The sequence below is a fragment of the Anolis sagrei genome, chromosome X (genome assembly GCF_037176765.1).
Source record: "Anolis sagrei isolate rAnoSag1 chromosome X, rAnoSag1.mat, whole genome shotgun sequence".
Lineage (NCBI taxonomy): Eukaryota > Metazoa > Chordata > Lepidosauria > Squamata > Dactyloidae > Anolis > Anolis sagrei.
In genome coordinates, this window is record NC_090034.1 from 71,040,600 (window position 1) to 71,047,559 (window position 6,960).

Genomic DNA, 6,960 nt, shown 5'->3' on the forward strand with positions numbered 1-6,960 from the left:
ATCTGCCTTTGCGTTTTGCTACTCTGCTGCTGAATACGCATGCCCAGTGTGGAAGACATCTCACCATGTTAAAACAGTGGATGTGGCTCTTAATGAGACATGCCACATTATCACAGGATGTCTACATCCCACACCACTGGAGAGATTACTGTTTAGCTAGTATCACACCACCTGGCATCCACCGGGAAGCAGTAGCCAGCAATGAAAGGACCAAGGCATTGACATCTTCGCCCCATCCCCTGTTTGGATATCAGCCAGCATGCCAATGCCTTATATCAAGAAACAGCATCCTAAGATCTACAGATATACTTGCAGGAACACCTCGGCAAGCGAGAATCCAAATGTGGCAGGCTACAACCCAACACCTCAATGAGTGGCTGAGACCAGATGAGAAACCCCCTCCTGGGCACACAAAAGACTGGGTGATTTGGAAGTCACTGAACAGGCTGTACTCTGGCACCACAAGATGCAGAGCCAACCTTAAGAAATGGGGCCACGAAGTGGAGTCCATGACATGCTAGTGCAGAGAAGAGCAAGCCACAGACTACCTACTACAATGCAACCTGAGCCCCACCACATTTACAATGGAGGACCTTCTCACAGCAACACCAGAGGCACTCCAAGTGGCCAGCTTTGGGTCAACGGACATTTAGCATAATGCCAAGTTCTTTTAAAAAACAATGTGTTTTTAAATGAATATTAACTGTACCCTTAAATTGCTTCTGACACGATAAATAAATCATTTTATATCTCCTAATTTGACTGGGCTGATCAAAGTTGAAGTTTTATTGTTCCACTTCTTTTGTTGCTTAGATTTTTTTCCAGCTTCTTCTTCTTCTTCTTCTTCTTCTTATTATTATTATTATTAAGCTTTATTTGTACCCCGCTAGCATCTCCCGAAGGACTCAATGCGGCTTACAAAGGCCAAGGCCTCAATACACAACATAACAATACACCTAAAGCAAATTAAAACAATTAAAGCAGTATTAAAACAACAAAACCACAAGCAATAAACAATACATCAAACAGGATAAAACTGGGCCGGGCCAGAGTAAAGGGTACAGGATTAAAAAGTGCTGATGTGACAGGTGATATGTAAGGATTATAGGGCAAGTGCAGTGTGCAGTGTGCGGCAATCTTAATTCTAATAAAGTGCTTCTGGAACTTGGTATTGGAGATTTCCTAATCGGGAAAGGCACATCGGAACAGCCAGGTCTTCAAGTTCTTTCTGAAGACTGCCAATGTAGGGGCCTGTCTAAGATCTTTGGGGAGAGTGTTCCAGAGACGGGGGGCCACCACGGGAAAGGCCCTGTCTCGTGTCCCCACCAAACGTGCTTGCGACGCAGGTGGGATCACGAGCAGGGCCTCTCCAGATGAGCGTAGTGAACGCGTGGGTTCGTAGACGGAGATGCGGTCACGCAGGTAGGCTGGTTCCAAACCGTTCAGGGCTTTGTAGGTAAGCACCTGCACCTTAAATTGGGCTCGGAGGATAAACGGCAGCCAATGGAGCTCCTTGAACAGGAGGGTTGACCTCTCTCTGTAGGGGGCACCAGTTAACATCCTGGCCGCTGCTCGTTGGACAAGTTGGAATTTCCGAGCCGTTTTCAAGGGCAGCCCCATGTAGAGCGCATTACAGTAATCCAACATAGAGGTGACTAAGGCATGGACCACCCCGGCCAGATCAGCCTTCGCGGGGTACGGTCGCAGTTGGCGCACGAGTCTTAATTGTGCGAAAGCCCTCCCAGACACCGCCGACGCCTGAGCCTCAAGCGTAAGCGATGAGTCCAGGAGGACTCCCAGCCTGCGGACCTGTGGTTTCAGGGGGAGTGTAACCCCGTCCAACACAGGTTGCCACCCTATACCCCGGTCAGGTTTACGATCGACCAAGAGGAACTCTGTCTTGTCGGGATTGATCTTCAGCTTGTTCCTCCTCATCCAGATAGACACAGCGGCCAGGCACTCGTCCAGCACTCAAGGGGCCTCCTTGGAATTGGGTGGAAATGAGTAGTAGAGTTGTGTGTCATCTGCGTAGAGGTGGCACCTAACTCCAAAACTCCGGATGACCTCTCCCAGCGGTTTCATGTAGATGTTAAAAAGCATGGGAGACAGAATGGAGCCTTGCGGGACCCCACAGGTCAAGAGCCAGGGATCCACTTCCCTCCTAAGTCCTCAGCTGATTTCAGTCGCTGCAAACTCAATGTAAAGCACAAAAGTAATTGGCGCTCAATGGAGAGAGATCCAAAGAAAGGAGGAATTTTGCCCTTCCTTGAAGGTTCAGTGGACTTATATGTTCTCCCCTATTTTCTGTTTTGCTATTATTTATATGCTCAGTAAGGGATTTTGGAGGTAGCATATGTGTTGTAAGCAGGCACACATGGCTATGGTAGGATTAGTTAGGGAAGACTTGTTTATTGCTGCTTTCATGCTGCTGAAACCCAACCCCAAAAGTCTCTTTTTCTTAAGGTTTCCTCTGCTATCTTCTCAATGCCAGTGCTGCTAAAAAAAAGTTTATTTATTATTTATTTATTTGCTTTATTTCTATACCGCGTTTCTCAGCCTAATTAGGCGACTCAATGCGGTTTACACAATGTAAATTAACACAACAATAACAGTTAAAAACACATCATACACAATAACAAAATACACAATTATTATCAATTCATGATGCCTCGATCACAAAGCAAAATCCATTCTCATAATCCTTGTGCCATTCCTATGTTCAATTTACCGTCATCCTATGTTCAATTGCGCTGATTAGCCAAACGCTTGCTCAAAGAGCCAGGTTTTAACCTTCTTCCGAAACGCCAGCAGCGAAGGGGCCTGTCTGATGTCAATGGGTAGGAGATTCCATAGCCGAGGGGCCACCACCGAGAAGGCCCTGTCTCTCGTCCCCGCCAACCGTGCCTGTGATGCAGGTGGGACCGAGAGCAGGGCCTCCCCGGAAGATCTTAGTGTCCGCATCGGTTCATAGGTGGAGATGCTTTCGGAGAGGTAAGTGGGTAAGTAAGTTCCAGCTAGGCAGAGGAAGAAAAGGGAGCTAGGCAAGGAGCTCTACTGTCACAGACATTTTTAGCTGAAGCATGCCAGTATAAATCCTATATAATATATAGTCAGAAAGATAGGCAAGCAATTATCTTTCTGGCTTCATCTCACTGTGTAATATTTTTGACCTACTTTATAATGTTGTTGTAAAAGTTCCTGGGATAATGTAAACCAGACTCATTGTGTGTCTTGCCAGGAAAGTGGAATGGTAGGGTTGCCAGAGTGAAAACTGGAGAGGTCTCCTGTATTTTTAATGCTCACGCAAAAGGGGAAAATTCATCAGGTGATGCTTATCATGTAACCAGGTAACAAGGAACATCCACTGAGATTCCATTTTGCGTGTCAGAGTTTCCTGTTGAATTTCACTTATAGCAACACTATGCATTTTATAGGGTTTTCTTCGGCAAGAAAAACCCAGAGGTGGTTCACCAGGTCCTTTCTTTTAAATAGAGTATACAGCACTCTATTTCTGTATGGGATTCATTCATGGTGTCACATCCAAGTACTAACAGAGCCTATCCTGATTCGTTTCTAAGATCAGATAGTATCTGGTGCAATTTTACATACAGCAGTATAAGATAGTGGGGGGTCGGGCCCCGGGGGGGGGTGTCGCGAGGGGGCTTCAGGGGGATCACCAAAGACCATCAGAAAACAGTTGACTGGCACAACCTGGGGATCACAACCAGACACAGTAAAGACATCTGCCCTTTCGCTATGCTACTCTGCTGCTGAGTACGCATGCCCAGTGTGGAACACATCTCACCACACTAAAACAGTGGATATGGCTCTTAATGAGACATGCCGCATTATCACGGGGTGTCTGCGCCCTACACCACTGGAGAAATTACACTGTTTAGCCGGTATTGCACCACCTGACATCCACCGGGAGGTAGCAGCCGATAGTGAAAGGACCAAGGCAGTGACATCTCCGGCTCATCCCTTGTTTGGGTATCAGCCAGCACGTCAATGACTTAAATCAAGAAATAGTTTTTTAAGTTCTACAGAGACACTCGCTGGAACACCTCAGCAAGCGAGAGTCCAAAAGTGGCAGGCTCAAACCCAGAACCTCAACCAATGGCTGATACCAAATGAGAGACTCCCCCCTGGGCACACAGAAGACTGGGCGACTTGGAAGACGCTGAACAGACTGCGCTCTGGCACCACGAGATGCAGAGCCAACCTTAAGAAATGGGGCTACAAAGTGGAATCCACAACATGCGAGTGTGGAGAAGAGCAAAAAACTGACCACCTGCTGCAATGCAACCTGAGCCCTGCCACAGGCACAATGGAGGACCTCCTTGCGGCAACACCAGAGGCACTCCAAGTGGCCAGATACTGGTCAAAGGACATTTAATCAACTACCAAGTTTGCAAACTTTGGGTTTTTTTTAACCTGTTTATTTGTTTTGTTCTATTAGAAATATAATACAATGGTCTGGTTGCCCCTAACATGATAAATAAATAAATAAATCAGAAAACATATATTTCTGGTGGTCTTAGTTACCCCATTGGCAGAAAAAACTGAAGATCTCTCTGTCTGTCCTTCTATTCCTTTTTGGAAACAGATGATGAATCCTCCCATCAAAAGCCCTCCTCTGCTGTGATTGGCTGGCCTCTCAACCAAGGGCAGGGCTGTTTCCAAGAAGAGGGGAGGGGAGAGCAAGCGTGCTTGGCACATGGTGCGCATGCACGTCAAGGGAGAGCATGCGAGGCTTGAGGGAGGCTCATGCCAGCAATTCCCTTCAAGACATGGGGGTTGTGTGTGGGAAGTTTGGCCCAATCCTATCATTGGTGGGGATCAGAATGTTCTTTGATTGTAGGTGAACTATAAATCCCAGCAACTACAACTTCCAAATGTCAAGGCCTAGTTTCTCCAAACTCTACGAGTGTTCACATTTGGATATATTGAGTATTCGTGCCAAGTTTGGTCCTGATCCGTCATATTTTGAGTTCAAGTTTGGTTCAATTCCATCATTGGTGGAGTTCAGAATGCTCTTTGATTGTAGGGTAACTATAAATCCCAGCAACTATAACTCCCAAATGACAAAATCAGTCCCCTCCCAACCCTGCCAATATTCAAATACTCAAATATCAGATATTTACTAGGCTTGGGCAATCCATGGTTCTAAATGGTTCTAAGCACTTACAAAACTGAGTTCTGGTGGTGAAAATTTCAGAACTCTAACAAAACTTTCAAAATGTAATTATTATTTCATTATTGGCGATTTTTATGACAGAACCAATTAGGAACTGCCATTTATAATGAAATTTTGAGAGTTTTGTTAGAGTTTTGAAATTTTCATCACCAGAACTTTAGTTTTGTCAGTACTTTAGAACCATTTAGAACCATGGATTGCCCAAGCCTAATATTTACATTACAATTCATAACAGCAGTAAAAAAGCCTGACTTCGCCACAGTAGTCCATGCTCTAGTCACATCCCAGTCTTCTCTATGTGGGGTTGCCTCTGAAGACTGCTCCAGCCCTCATGTCCAGGCAAAAATGCTAGCAATGGGGTTGGTGCTGGTCGGATTGCCCTTCTGGTGCTCCTGGTAGTGGCAGGTGACTGTGCCGTGTGCAGCCTCGGCTTCGATGGTCTTGCCACCTGGGCAGATGAGGATGGAGGTCATGAGGTGCAGTGAGCCAAACTCTTGGGCCAAGAGGTCGGACTGAACGTCCGCGTCATAGTTCTTGCAGGCCCAGACAAATCCCCCCGTCGACTTCAGCACCTGGGCCACCATGTCATCAATGAGACGGTGCTCGTACCAGATCTTGAGCTTGTCAAAATTAGTCTTGTAATGCTTCTCAAAGATCTCCTGGAAGACGTCCTTGAAGCGCCCGTCGTAGGCCTTAAGGATGGTGTTCTTGGTGCTCAAGTAGAGAGGCCACTTCTTCTGGATGGCATATTGGAAGTAGCTGTGGGCAAAGCCTGAGATGGACTCGTCCGTGTTGTACATGCCCATGCCGACTCCTCCGTCGGGGAAGTTGTAGACCTCCCATTCCTTGGCAGCACTGCCGTCCTTCGGGGTGAAGACCATCTTGAAGGTACTGGACTTGTCCACCACGAAGTCGCCATGGGTGTGCCTGCCAATGGTGATGGGCATTGTCCACCCGGGGACCAGGCGAGGGATGCTCTTGCAGATGATTGGCTCTCGGAAGACTGTCCCACCCAAGATGTTCCTGATGGTGCCATTGGGGCTCTTCCACATCTTCTTCAGCTTTGACCCTGGCCTCATCCGGGGTGATGGTGGCGCACTTGACGGCCACACTGTACTTCTGGGTAGCCAGGGCCGAGTCGATGGTGACCTGGTCATCTGTCTTGTCGCGGTGGGGCAACCCCAGGTCAAAGTACTTCAGCTGGACGTCCACGTTGGGCAGGATGAGCTTCTCCTTGATGAAGGCCCAGATAATGCGGGTCATCTCATACCTGTCCATTTCCACCACTGGGTTAGCCACCTTGATCCTCCGGTCGGCAAGTGCTGGCATGAAGGGCACAGGGCCCTCATGAAAGTGAAAAAGTGTGACTAAAGAAATTGCTATATTTTTTTTAATTGAAAGAACACATCTCTAGGAATGTTTACATATTCCAGCACAACTTTGTGGTCAGTGTCTGCTGAATGCTGAACACAGAATTGCACTGGAGGACCAAGAGAGATGTTTCAAGGTTCTCCAGGATGGCTAAAAGAAGTTGACAACAAAAGATCTAGAGCACTTGTTCTCAACATGTGGGTCCTCAGGTGTTTTGGCCTACAACTCTCAGAAATCCCATCCATCTTACCAGCTGTTAGAAATTGTGGGAGCACCTGGAAAACCAAAAGTTAGGAACCACTGATCTAGAGAGAACACACCTAGAATCCTAGAATCATAGAATCAAAGAGACCTCATGGGCCATCCAGTCCAACCCCCTGGCAAGAAGCAGG

The 6,960-nt window shown here is 47.1% G+C and overlaps 1 pseudogene; it reads right to left on the reverse strand.

Moving 5' to 3' along the window:
* Window positions 1-2,948: 2,948 nt before the first annotated feature.
* On the reverse strand, window positions 2,949-6,509 carry LOC132780777 (isocitrate dehydrogenase [NADP], mitochondrial pseudogene; annotated as a pseudogene).
* Window positions 6,510-6,960: the final 451 nt, after the last annotated feature.